Source organism: Telmatherina bonti (genome assembly GCF_933228915.1).
Source record: "Telmatherina bonti genome assembly, chromosome: 10".
Taxonomy (NCBI): domain Eukaryota; kingdom Metazoa; phylum Chordata; class Actinopteri; order Atheriniformes; family Telmatherinidae; genus Telmatherina; species Telmatherina bonti.
Window position 1 is genome coordinate 3,261,939 of NC_136628.1, and position 14,977 is coordinate 3,276,915.

Here is a 14,977-nt window from a genome sequence, read left to right on the forward strand (position 1 = left end):
GTTCTGGTGGGGTTTCCAGGTTCTGGTGGGGTTTCCAGGTTCTGGTTCTGGTGGGGTTTCCAGGTTAAATGGAGGACTAAATGAGAAGATCTGATCGTTGGGTTTCTTCTTGTGAACGCGGTGATAATAGTTACAGTTATAAGTTGGAGTAAACTGGATGGCAGAATGGATTTATATTCCTGAATCGGACCGGGTCGGTAGAAGTGACTTGTGATGGGAGACGTCTGCTGGGAACTGGTAAAGCTGGACGTTGTGCTGCTGCTGCTGCTGCTTGGTGTTCCATCAGCTGTGTCGGTCTCCTCCTGCAGCAGCCATGATGTTCCACAATCTGTTCTATGAACTTTATATTTTCAGATAAAAACCTCCAATAAAGATCAGAATGAAGCAGCGTCCTCTCGCTCAGCTTTACTCTAAACAACGTCTCGCAGGAGATTCAGCTGCTGCTGGTCTACACCAAGGATTCTTAACCATGAGCTGAACCCCTGGTTTGGTCCTAGAGCGCCACCTAAAGGGACCTCACTCTGCACCGAGTGTCCACTTCATGAGAAGACCAGCTGTAATCCAACCTCCCGCCACTTGGCTGTGGTAAAAAGTCGCTGCAGATGGACAGCTCGCTGCTGGCATGAAGCTAAAGTCATAGAGAAGTTCTTCAAACAAAGAAGAACTACACCACCGGGTCTTGAACCCGGTGGTGTAGTGGTTCGCACTGTAGCTTCACAGCAAGAAGGTCACTGAAGTTCTTCTGGACCAGGATTTGTCCTTCAGATCACATTTAAAACAGGTTTCTAGAAGCTTCTTCCAGCTGCGTATTACTGCAAACATGAGGGACATCCTGGCACAGAGAGACGCAGTAAAACTAGTCCATGTCTTTGTAACTTCCAGACTGGATTACTGCAGTTCCTGATTAATGTTCTATCTTAGATACGACCTGAAACGTCTCCATCTGATCCACAACGCTGCAGCCAGGGTTCTGATGAGAACCAGAGATCCTAGTTCTCCACCCCAACTGAATGTTCAGGACGTTCCACCTGGAGGATCTGCTGAGGTGACCTGGAAGTGTGGAACGTCCTGAACATCCAGGAGTTCCTGCTGAGGTGACCTGGAAGTGTGGAACGTCCTGAACATCCAGGTGTTCCTGCTGAGGTGACCTGGAAGTGTGGAACGTCCTGAACATCCAGGAGTTCCTGCTGAGGTGACCTGGAAGTGTGGAACGTCCTGAACATCCAGGAGTTCCTGCTGAGGTGACCTGGAAGTGTGGAACGTCCTGAACATCCAGGAGTTCCTGCTGAGGTCACCTCAGCAGGAACTCCTGGATGTTCAGGACGTTCCACACCTGGACCAACCGGTCCAGGCAGACCGTTTCCTCCAATCCAACCGGTCCAGGCAGACCGGTTCCTCCAATCCAACCGGTCCAGGCAGACCGGTTCCTCCACCCCAACCGGTCCAGGCAGACCGGTTCCTCCACCCCAACCGGTCCAGGCAGACCGTTTCCTCCAATCCAACCGGTCCAGGCAGACCGGTTCCTCCACCCCAACCGGTCCAGGCAGACCGGTTCCTCCACCCCAACCGGTCCAGGCAGACCGGTTCCTCCACCCCAACCGGTCCAGGCAGACCGGTTCCTCCACCCCAACCGGTCCAGGCAGACCGGTTCCTCCAATCCAACCGGTCCAGGCAGACCGGTTCCTCCAAACCAACCAGTCCAGGCAGACCGGTTCCTCCACCCCAACCGGTCCAGGCAGACCGTTTCCTCCACCCCAACCGGTCCAGGCAGACCGGTTCCTCCACCCCAACCGGTCCAGGCAGACCGTTTCCTCCAATCCAACCGGTCCAGGCAGACCGGTTCCTCCGAGGAAACCTCAACACCAGTTCGCACTCTGCCCGCTGTTAAACGTGTCTGTCAGCTGTTTAGGAGGGTTAAGGCCGGTTATCTCCAAGTTACCTGCAGGTTACTGCAACATTAAATCAGGCTGCTGGTTTATTATTTTCTTACCCAAACTAATTTTAATTCTTCTGTTTTATTGTAGATTTTCCTGAAAAACCATTTAATTCAGTTTGTTTGCTGTCAATCAAAAATAAACTATTATATCAGATATGTCTAAGTTCTTCCTGTCTTTTAGAAAAAACTCAAACAACCTCATGTTTGTCCTCCTGGATGATGGACAGATGGGGACAGGGTGAACAGATGGAGACAGGGTGGACAGACAGGGACAAGGTGGACAGACGGAGACAGGGTGGACAGACAGGGACAAGGTGGACAGACGGAGACGGGATGGACAGATGGGGACAGGATGGACAGATGGAGACAGGGTGGACAGACAGGGACAAGGTGGACAGACGGAGACAGGGTGGACAGACAGGGACAAGGTGGACTGACGGAGACAGGGTGGACAGACAGGGACAAGGTGGACAGACGGAGACGGGATGGACAGATGGGGACAGGATGGACAGATGGAGACAGGGTGGACAGACGGAGACAGGGTGGACAGACAGGGACAAGGTGGACAGATGGAGACGGGATGGACAGATGGGGACAGGATGGACAGATGGAGACAGGGTGGACTGACGGAGACGGGATGGACAGATGGGGACAAGGTGGACAGACGGAGACGGGATGGACAGATGGGGACAGGATGGACAGATGGAGACAGGGTGGACAGACGGAGACAGGGTGGACAGACAGGGACAAGGTGGACAGACGGAGACGGGATGGACAGATGGGGACAGGATGGACAGATGGAGACAGGGTGGACAGACGGAGACAGGGTGGACAGACAGGGACAAGGTGGACAGACGGAGACGGGATGGACAGATGGGGACAGGATGGACAGATGGAGACAGGGTGGACAGACGGAGACAGGGTGGACTGACAGGGACAAGGTGGACAAACGGAGACAGGGTGGACAGACAGGGACAAGGTGGACAGATGGAGACGGGATGGACAGATGGAAAGATGGAGACAGGATGGACAGATGGAGACGGGATGGACAGATGGAAAGATGGATACAGGATGGACAGATGGAGACGGGATGGACAGACGGAGACGGGATGGACAGATGGGGACAAGGTGGACAGACGGAGACGGGATGGACAGATGGAGACAGGATGGACAGATGGGGACAAGGTGGACAGACGGAGACGGGATGGACAGATGGAGACAGGATGGACAGATGGAGACGGGATGGACAGACGGAGACGGGATGGACAGATGGGGACAGGATGGACAGACAATGACAGGGTGGGCTTGCCAAGCAGGTTGTTGGACATAAACCTCTTCCAGATCTTTGGGTCCTTCATTTCTAACTCGTTTCATCACGCTGCGGTTCAGTGAAAGAAATTCTAAACACCAGATTCAGATCTACATGTAGATCCAGATCTAGATCCAGATCCAGATCGGTTTGTCTGAGTGTCTCCATTTTAGTCCTTCATCACTTTTAGAAGAAAGAAAAGACAAAGACAAAAGAGAATTGGTGTTTCCAATCAGATCAACCTGAGCAGCTCAGTTCACACCACAACATGGTCTATTTTCAGAGCTGTAGAACCAGAACCGGAACCAGAACCGGTCCGTGTCCTTCCAGTAAAAACTAGAAGACTGACGCAGATCATTTCTCTCCTCAACCTTTCTGTTCGACTCCAGGGCTGCACAATCAATCAGATTTTAATCGTGCTCATGATTTGTCCCCAATTAAACAAACCAGACTGATTCAGAATGTTCAGGACGTTCCACACCTCCAGGTCACCTCAGCAGGAACACCTGGATGTTCAGGACGTTCCACACTTCCAGGTCACCTCAGCAGGAACACCTGGATGTTCAGGACGTTCCACACCTCCAGGTCACCTCAGCAGGAACACCTGGATGTTCAGGACGTTCCACACCTCCAGGTCACCTCAGCAGGAACTCCTGGATGTTCAGGACGTTCCACACCTCCAGGTCACCTCAGCAGGAACACCTGGATGTTCAGGACGTTCCACACTTCCAGGTCACCTCAGCAGGAACACCTGGATGTTCAGGACGTTCCACACCTCCAGGTCACCTCAGCAGGAACACCTGGATGTTCAGGACGTTCCACACTTCCAGGTCACCTCAGCAGGAACACCTGGATGTTCAGGACGTTCCACACCTCCAGGTCACCTCAGCAGGAACACCTGGATGTTCAGGACGTTCCACACTTCCAGGTCACCTCAGCAGGAACACCTGGATGTTCAGGACGTTCCACACTTCCAGGTCACCTCAGCAGGAACACCTGGATGTTCAGGACGTTCCACACCTCCAGGTCACCTCAGCAGGAACACCTGGATGTTCAGGACGTTCCACACCTCCAGGTCACCTCAGCAGGAACTCCTGGATGTTCAGGACGTTCCACACTTCCAGGTCACCTCAGCAGGAACACCTGGATGTTCAGGACGTTCCACACTTCCAGGTCACCTCAGCAGGAACACCTGGATGTTCAGGACGTTCCACACCTCCAGGTCACCTCAGCAGGAACACCTGGATGTTCAGGACGTTCCACACCTCCAGGTCACCTCAGCAGGAACTCCTGGATGTTCAGGACGTTCCACACTTCCAGGTCACCTCAGCAGGAACACCTGGATGTTCAGGACGTTCCACACTTCCAGGTCACCTCAGCAGGAACACCTGGATGTTCAGGACGTTCCACACCTCCAGGTCACCTCAGCAGGAACACCTGGATGTTCAGGACGTTCCACACCTCCAGGTCACCTCAGCAGGAACTCCTGGATGTTCAGGACGTTCCACACTTCCAGGTCACCTCAGCAGGAACACCTGGATGTTCAGGACGTTCCACACTTCCAGGTCACCTCAGCAGGAACACCTGGATGTTCAGGACGTTCCACACTTCCAGGTCACCTCAGCAGGAACACCTGGATGTTCAGGACGTTCCACACTTCCAGGTCACCTCAGCAGGAACACCTGGATGTTCAGGACGTTCCACACCTCCAGGTCACCTCAGCAGGAACACCTGGATGTTCAGGACGTTCCACACTTCCAGGTCACCTCAGCAGGAACACCTGGATGTTCAGGACGTTCCACACCTCCAGGTCACCTCAGCAGGAACACCTGGATGTTCAGGACGTTCCACACTTCCAGGTCACCTCAGCAGGAACTCCTGGATGTTCAGGACGTTCCACACCTCCAGGTCACCTCAGCAGGAACTCCTGGATGTTCAGGACGTTCCACACTTCCAGGTCACCTCAGCAGGAACTCCTGGATGTTCAGGACGTTCCACACCTCCAGGTCACCTCAGCAGGAACACCTGGATGTTCAGGACGTTCCACACTTCCAGGTCACCTCAGCAGGAACACCTGGATGTTCAGGACGTTCCACACTTCCAGGTCACCTCAGCAGGAACACCTGGATGTTCAGGACGTTCCACACTTCCAGGTCACCTCAGCAGGAACACCTGGATGTTCAGGACGTTCCACACCTCCAGGTCACCTCAGCAGGAACACCTGGATGTTCAGGACGTTCCACACCTCCAGGTCACCTCAGCAGGAACTCCTGGATGTTCAGGACGTTCCACACCTCCAGGTCACCTCAGCAGGAACACCTGGATGTTCAGGACGTTCCACACTTCCAGGTCACCTCAGCAGGAACACCTGGATGTTCAGGACGTTCCACACTTCCAGGTCACCTCAGCAGGAACACCTGGATGTTCAGGACGTTCCACACCTCCAGGTCACCTCAGCAGGAACACCTGGATGTTCAGGACGTTCCACACCTCCAGGTCACCTCAGCAGGAACTCCTGGATGTTCAGGACGTTCCACACTTCCAGGTCACCTCAGCAGGAACTCCTGGATGTTCAGGACGTTCCACACCTCCAGGTCACCTCAGCAGGAACACCTGGATGTTCAGGACGTTCCACACTTCCAGGTCACCTCAGCAGGAACACCTGGATGTTCAGGACGTTCCACACTTCCAGGTCACCTCAGCAGGAACACCTGGATGTTCAGGACGTTCCACACCTCCAGGTCACCTCAGCAGGAACTCCTGGATGTTCAGGACGTTCCACACTTCCAGGTCACCTCAGCAGGAACACCTGGATGTTCAGGACGTTCCACACTTCCAGGTCACCTCAGCAGGAACACCTGGATGTTCAGGACGTTCCACACCTCCAGGTCACCTCAGCAGGAACTCCTGGATGTTCAGGACGTTCCACACCTCCAGGTCACCTCAGCAGGAACACCTGGATGTTCAGGACGTTCCACACCTCCAGGTCACCTCAGCAGGAACACCTGGATGTTCAGGACGTTCCACACCTCCAGGTCACCTCAGCAGGAACACCTGGATGTTCAGGACGTTCCACACTTCCAGGTCACCTCAGCAGGAACACCTGGATGTTCAGGACGTTCCACACTTCCAGGTCACCTCAGCAGGAACACCTGGATGTTCAGGACGTTCCACACCTCCAGGTCACCTCAGCAGGAACACCTGGATGTTCAGGACGTTCCACACCTCCAGGTCACCTCAGCAGGAACTCCTGGATGTTCAGGACGTTCCACACTTCCAGGTCACCTCAGCAGGAACACCTGGATGTTCAGGACGTTCCACACTTCCAGGTCACCTCAGCAGGAACACCTGGATGTTCAGGACGTTCCACACTTCCAGGTCACCTCAGCAGGAACACCTGGATGTTCAGGACGTTCCACACCTCCAGGTCACCTCAGCAGGAACACCTGGATGTTCAGGACGTTCCACACCTCCAGGTCACCTCAGCAGGAACTCCTGGATGTTCAGGACGTTCCACACTTCCAGGTCACCTCAGCAGGAACACCTGGATGTTCAGGACGTTCCACACTTCCAGGTCACCTCAGCAGGAACACCTGGATGTTCAGGACGTTCCACACCTCCAGGTCACCTCAGCAGGAACACCTGGATGTTCAGGACGTTCCACACCTCCAGGTCACCTCAGCAGGAACTCCTGGATGTTCAGGACGTTCCACACTTCCAGGTCACCTCAGCAGGAACACCTGGATGTTCAGGACGTTCCACACTTCCAGGTCACCTCAGCAGGAACACCTGGATGTTCAGGACGTTCCACACTTCCAGGTCACCTCAGCAGGAACACCTGGATGTTCAGGACGTTCCACACTTCCAGGTCACCTCAGCAGGAACACCTGGATGTTCAGGACGTTCCACACCTCCAGGTCACCTCAGCAGGAACACCTGGATGTTCAGGACGTTCCACACTTCCAGGTCACCTCAGCAGGAACACCTGGATGTTCAGGACGTTCCACACCTCCAGGTCACCTCAGCAGGAACACCTGGATGTTCAGGACGTTCCACACCTCCAGGTCACCTCAGCAGGAACTCCTGGATGTTCAGGACGTTCCACACTTCCAGGTCACCTCAGCAGGAACTCCTGGATGTTCAGGACGTTCCACACCTCCAGGTCACCTCAGCAGGAACACCTGGATGTTCAGGACGTTCCACACTTCCAGGTCACCTCAGCAGGAACACCTGGATGTTCAGGACGTTCCACACTTCCAGGTCACCTCAGCAGGAACACCTGGATGTTCAGGACGTTCCACACTTCCAGGTCACCTCAGCAGGAACACCTGGATGTTCAGGACGTTCCACACCTCCAGGTCACCTCAGCAGGAACACCTGGATGTTCAGGACGTTCCACACCTCCAGGTCACCTCAGCAGGAACTCCTGGATGTTCAGGACGTTCCACACCTCCAGGTCACCTCAGCAGGAACACCTGGATGTTCAGGACGTTCCACACTTCCAGGTCACCTCAGCAGGAACACCTGGATGTTCAGGACGTTCCACACTTCCAGGTCACCTCAGCAGGAACACCTGGATGTTCAGGACGTTCCACACCTCCAGGTCACCTCAGCAGGAACACCTGGATGTTCAGGACGTTCCACACCTCCAGGTCACCTCAGCAGGAACTCCTGGATGTTCAGGACGTTCCACACTTCCAGGTCACCTCAGCAGGAACTCCTGGATGTTCAGGACGTTCCACACCTCCAGGTCACCTCAGCAGGAACACCTGGATGTTCAGGACGTTCCACACTTCCAGGTCACCTCAGCAGGAACACCTGGATGTTCAGGACGTTCCACACCTCCAGGTCACCTCAGCAGGAACACCTGGATGTTCAGGACGTTCCACACCTCCAGGTCACCTCAGCAGGAACTCCTGGATGTTCAGGACGTTCCACACTTCCAGGTCACCTCAGCAGGAACACCTGGATGTTCAGGACGTTCCACACTTCCAGGTCACCTCAGCAGGAACACCTGGATGTTCAGGACGTTCCACACTTCCAGGTCACCTCAGCAGGAACACCTGGATGTTCAGGACGTTCCACACTTCCAGGTCACCTCAGCAGGAACACCTGGATGTTCAGGACGTTCCACACCTCCAGGTCACCTCAGCAGGAACACCTGGATGTTCAGGACGTTCCACACCTCCAGGTCACCTCAGCAGGAACTCCTGGATGTTCAGGACGTTCCACACTTCCAGGTCACCTCAGCAGGAACACCTGGATGTTCAGGACGTTCCACACTTCCAGGTCACCTCAGCAGGAACACCTGGATGTTCAGGACGTTCCACACCTCCAGGTCACCTCAGCAGGAACACCTGGATGTTCAGGACGTTCCACACCTCCAGGTCACCTCAGCAGGAACTCCTGGATGTTCAGGACGTTCCACACTTCCAGGTCACCTCAGCAGGAACACCTGGATGTTCAGGACGTTCCACACTTCCAGGTCACCTCAGCAGGAACACCTGGATGTTCAGGACGTTCCACACTTCCAGGTCACCTCAGCAGGAACACCTGGATGTTCAGGACGTTCCACACTTCCAGGTCACCTCAGCAGGAACACCTGGATGTTCAGGACGTTCCACACCTCCAGGTCACCTCAGCAGGAACACCTGGATGTTCAGGACGTTCCACACTTCCAGGTCACCTCAGCAGGAACACCTGGATGTTCAGGACGTTCCACACCTCCAGGTCACCTCAGCAGGAACACCTGGATGTTCAGGACGTTCCACACCTCCAGGTCACCTCAGCAGGAACTCCTGGATGTTCAGGACGTTCCACACTTCCAGGTCACCTCAGCAGGAACTCCTGGATGTTCAGGACGTTCCACACCTCCAGGTCACCTCAGCAGGAACACCTGGATGTTCAGGACGTTCCACACTTCCAGGTCACCTCAGCAGGAACACCTGGATGTTCAGGACGTTCCACACTTCCAGGTCACCTCAGCAGGAACACCTGGATGTTCAGGACGTTCCACACTTCCAGGTCACCTCAGCAGGAACACCTGGATGTTCAGGACGTTCCACACCTCCAGGTCACCTCAGCAGGAACACCTGGATGTTCAGGACGTTCCACACCTCCAGGTCACCTCAGCAGGAACTCCTGGATGTTCAGGACGTTCCACACCTCCAGGTCACCTCAGCAGGAACACCTGGATGTTCAGGACGTTCCACACTTCCAGGTCACCTCAGCAGGAACACCTGGATGTTCAGGACGTTCCACACTTCCAGGTCACCTCAGCAGGAACACCTGGATGTTCAGGACGTTCCACACCTCCAGGTCACCTCAGCAGGAACACCTGGATGTTCAGGACGTTCCACACCTCCAGGTCACCTCAGCAGGAACTCCTGGATGTTCAGGACGTTCCACACTTCCAGGTCACCTCAGCAGGAACTCCTGGATGTTCAGGACGTTCCACACCTCCAGGTCACCTCAGCAGGAACACCTGGATGTTCAGGACGTTCCACACTTCCAGGTCACCTCAGCAGGAACACCTGGATGTTCAGGACGTTCCACACTTCCAGGTCACCTCAGCAGGAACACCTGGATGTTCAGGACGTTCCACACCTCCAGGTCACCTCAGCAGGAACTCCTGGATGTTCAGGACGTTCCACACTTCCAGGTCACCTCAGCAGGAACACCTGGATGTTCAGGACGTTCCACACTTCCAGGTCACCTCAGCAGGAACACCTGGATGTTCAGGACGTTCCACACCTCCAGGTCACCTCAGCAGGAACTCCTGGATGTTCAGGACGTTCCACACCTCCAGGTCACCTCAGCAGGAACACCTGGATGTTCAGGACGTTCCACACCTCCAGGTCACCTCAGCAGGAACACCTGGATGTTCAGGACGTTCCACACCTCCAGGTCACCTCAGCAGGAACACCTGGATGTTCAGGACGTTCCACACTTCCAGGTCACCTCAGCAGGAACACCTGGATGTTCAGGACGTTCCACACTTCCAGGTCACCTCAGCAGGAACACCTGGATGTTCAGGACGTTCCACACCTCCAGGTCACCTCAGCAGGAACACCTGGATGTTCAGGACGTTCCACACCTCCAGGTCACCTCAGCAGGAACTCCTGGATGTTCAGGACGTTCCACACTTCCAGGTCACCTCAGCAGGAACACCTGGATGTTCAGGACGTTCCACACTTCCAGGTCACCTCAGCAGGAACACCTGGATGTTCAGGACGTTCCACACCTCCAGGTCACCTCAGCAGGAACACCTGGATGTTCAGGACGTTCCACACTTCCAGGTCACCTCAGCAGGAACACCTGGATGTTCAGGACGTTCCACACTTCCAGGTCACCTCAGCAGGAATACCTGGATGTTCAGGACGTTCCACACCTCCAGGTCACCTCAGCAGGAACTCCTGGATGTTCAGGACGTTCCACACCTCCAGGTCACCTCAGCAGGAACACCTGGATGTTCAGGACGTTCCACACCTCCAGGTCACCTCAGCAGGAACTCCTGGATGTTCAGGACGTTCCACACTTCCAGGTCACCTCAGCAGGAACACCTGGATGTTCAGGACGTTCCACACTTCCAGGTCACCTCAGCAGGAACACCTGGATGTTCAGGACGTTCCACACCTCCAGGTCACCTCAGCAGGAACTCCTGGATGTTCAGGACGTTCCACACCTCCAGGTCACCTCAGCAGGAACACCTGGATGTTCAGGACGTTCCACACTTCCAGGTCACCTCAGCAGGAACACGCTCCATCATGGCAGGAGCAGGAACTCCAGTCTGGGACCAGTAACTCCAGTAGCACTGAAGTCTCACCTGGCTGCAGACTACTTTCTTCCAGATGGAACTCCTTTCCTCATGACGAAGAACGTCCCACAAACCGATCAAAAAAAACATCATTAGATCGCTGAGCCTTCATTCCGGTCAAACTGGTTTAGAAAAGACGAACTGGGTCGTTGTTGAGGCACCACCGTCCCCCCGCCTGCAGAGGTCAGTGGCGACATGACAGCGAACAGCGATGAATGAACCGTTTTACTCGTCTTTTCATTCATACAGATGTTTTCTCTCCGCTGCAGCTGGGATGTTGCCATGGAAACAAACAGGCAACAGACACACACGTCCAGACGGCAACACCTCCACCTGAACCTGCAGACTGGTTACTGACTGGTTACTGACCTGCAGACTGGTTACAAACTGGTTATTAACCTGCAGACTGGTTACTGACTGGTTACAGACCTGCAGACTGGTTACAGACTGGTTATTAACCTGCAGACTGGTTACTGACTGGTTACAGACCTGCAGACTGGTTACAGACTGGTTACTGACCTGCAGACTGGTTACAGACCTGCAGACTGGTTACAGACTGGTTATTAACCTGCAGACTGGTTACTGACTGGTTACAGACCTGCAGACTGGTTACAGACTGGTTACTGACCTGCAGACTGGTTACAAACTGGTTACAGACCTGCAGACTGGTTACTGACTGGTTACAGACCTGCAGACTGGTTACAGACTGGTTACTGACCTGTAGACTGGTTACTGACTGGTTACAGACCTGCAGACTGGTTACAGACTGGTTACTGACCTGTAGACTGGTTACAAACTGGTTATTAACCTGCAGACTGGTTACTGACTGGTTACAGACCTGCAGACTGGTTACAGACTGGTTACTGACCTGTAGACTGGTTACTGACTGGTTACAGACCTGCAGACTGGTTACAGACTGGTTACTGACCTGTAGACTGGTTACAAACTGGTTATTAACCTGCAGACTGGTTACTGACTGGTTACAGACCTGCAGACTGGTTACTGACCTGTAGACTGGTTACTGACTGGTTACAGACCTGCAGACTTGTTACAGACTGGTTACTGACCTGTAGACTGGTTACTGATCGGTTACTGACCTGCAGACGGGTTACAGACTGGTTACTGACCTGTAGACTGGTTACTGATCGGTTACTGACTGGTTACTGACCTGCAGACGGGTTACAGACTGGTTACTGACTAGTTACTGACATGCGGACTGGTAACTGACCTGCAGACTGGTTACTGACAAGTTACTGACATGCGGACTGGTAACAGACCTGCAGACTGGTTACAGACTGGTTACTGACAAGTTACTGACATGCGGACTGGTAACAGACCTGCAGACTGGTTACTGACAAGTTACTGACATGCGGACTGGTAACAGACCTGCAGACTGGTTACAGACTGGTTACTGACAAGTTACTGACATGCGGACTGGTAACAGACCTGCAGACTGGTTACAGACTGGTTACTGACAAGTTACAGACCCACAGACTGGTTAATGACCTGCAGACTGGTTACAAACTGGTTATTAATCTGCAGACTGGTCAATGGCCTGCAGACTGGTTACTGAACGGTTACTGACTGGTTACTGACCTGCAGACTGGTTACTGACCTGCAGACTGGTTACAAACTGGTTATTAACCTGCAGACTGGTTAGAGACTGGTTACAGACCCACAGACTGGTTAATGACCTGCAGACTGGTTACTGACCTCCAGACTGGTTACAGACTGGTTACTGACCTCCAGACTGGTTACAGACATGTTACTGACCTCCAGACTGGTTACTGACCTCCAGACTGGTTACAGACCTGCTGGCTGGTTACAGACCTGCAGACTGGTTACAGACAGGTTACTGACCTGCGGACTGGTTGCAGACCTGTAGACTGGTTACAGACAGGTTACTGACCTCCAGACTGGTTACAGACATGTTACTGACCTCCAGACTGGTTACTGACCTCCAGACTGGTTACAGACATGTTACTGACCTCCAGACTGGTTACTGACCTCCAGACTGGTTACAGACCTGCTGGCTGGTTACAGACCTGCAGACTGGTTACAGACAGGTTACTGACCTGCGGACTGGTTGCAGACCTGTAGACTGCTTACAGACTGGTTACAGACCTGCGGACTGGTTACTGACTGGTTACTGACCTCCAGACTGGTTACAGACATGTTACTGACCTCCAGACTGGTTACTGACCTCCAGACTGGTTACAGACCTGCGGACTGGTTACAGACTGGTTACTGACCTGCAGACTGGTTACAGACTGGTTACTGACCTGCAGACTGGTTACAGACATGTTACTGACCTCCAGACTGGTTACAGACATGTTACTGACCTCCAGACTGGTTACTGACCTCCAGACTGGTTACTGACCTGCGGACTGGTTACAGACTGGTTACTGACCTGCAGACTGGTTACAGACTGGTTACTGACCTGCAGACTGGTTACAGACTGGTTACTGACCTCCAGACTGGTTACAGACATGTTACTGACCTCCAGACTGGTTACTGACCTCCAGACTGGTTACAGACATGTTACTGACCTCCAGACTGGTTACTGACCTCCAGACTGGTTACAGACCTGCGGACTGGTTACAGACTGGTTACTGACCTGCAGACTGGTTACAGACTGGTTACTGACCTGCAGACTGGTTACAGACTGGTTACTGACCTCCAGACTGGTTACAGACATGTTACTGACCTCCAGACTGGTTACAGACATGTTACTGACCTCCAGACTGGTTACTGACCTCCAGACTGGTTACAGACCTGCTGGCTGGTTACAGACCTGCAGACTGGTTACAGACAGGTTACTGACCTGCGGACTGGTTGCAGACCTGTAGACTGGTTACTGACCTGCAGACTGGTTACAGACAGGTTACTGACCTGCGGACTGGTTGCAGACCTGTAGACTGGTTACAGACCTGCGGACTGCTTACAGACTGGTTACAGACCTGCGGACTGCTTACAGACTGGTTACTGACCTGCAGACTGGTTACAGACTGGTTACTGACCTGCAGACTGGTTACAGACATCCAGACTGGTTACAGACTGGTCATAGAATAGTTACAGACATCCAGACTGGTTACAGACTGGTCATAGAATAGTTACAGACCTGCAGACTGGTTACAGACCTGCTGGCTGGTTACTGACCTGCAGACTGGTTACAGACAGGTTACTGACCTGCGGACTGGTTACAGACCTGCGGACTGGTTACAGACTGGTTACTGACCTGCAGACTGGTTACAGACTGGTTACTGACCTGCAGACTGGTTACAGACTGGTTACTGACCTCCAGACTGGTTACAGACCTGCGGACTGGTTACAGACTGGTTACTGACCTGCAGACTGGTTACAGACATGTTACTGACCTCCAGACTGGTTACTGACCTCCAGACTGGTTACAGACATGTTACTGACCTCCAGACTGGTTGCAGACCTGTAGACTGATTACAGACCTGCAGACTGGTTACAGACTGGTCGTAGACTGGTTATAGGCTGGTTGTAGACTGGTTACAGGCTGGTTGTAGACTGGTAACAGACTGGTTACAGACTGATTACAGGCTGGTTGTAGACTGGTAACAGACTGGTTACAGGCTGGTTGTAGACTGGTAACAGACTGATTACAGGCTGGTTGTAGACTGGTAACAGACTGGTTACAGGCTGGTTGTAGACTGGTTACAGACTGATTACAGGCTGGTTGTAGACTGGTAACAGACTGATTACAGGCTGGTTGTAGACTGGTAACAGACTGATTACAGGCTGGTTGTAGACTGGTAACAGACTGGTTACAGGCTGGTTGTAGACTGATTACAGGCTGGTTGTAGACTGGTAACAGACTGGTTACAGGCTGGTTGTAGACTGGTAACAGACTGGTTACAGGCTGGTTGTAGACTGGTTACAGACTGGT

The 14,977-nt window shown here is 53.4% G+C and overlaps 1 protein-coding gene across 1 annotated transcript in view; it reads right to left on the bottom strand.

The window, feature by feature from the left end:
- galnt10 (UDP-N-acetyl-alpha-D-galactosamine:polypeptide N-acetylgalactosaminyltransferase 10 (GalNAc-T10)) overlaps positions 1 to 14,977 on the bottom strand; it is a gene marked incomplete at its 3' end in the record, with an annotated part of 160,219 nt that overhangs the window by 143,846 nt on the left and 1,396 nt on the right. The gene's annotated exons all lie outside the window — the stretch shown is intronic.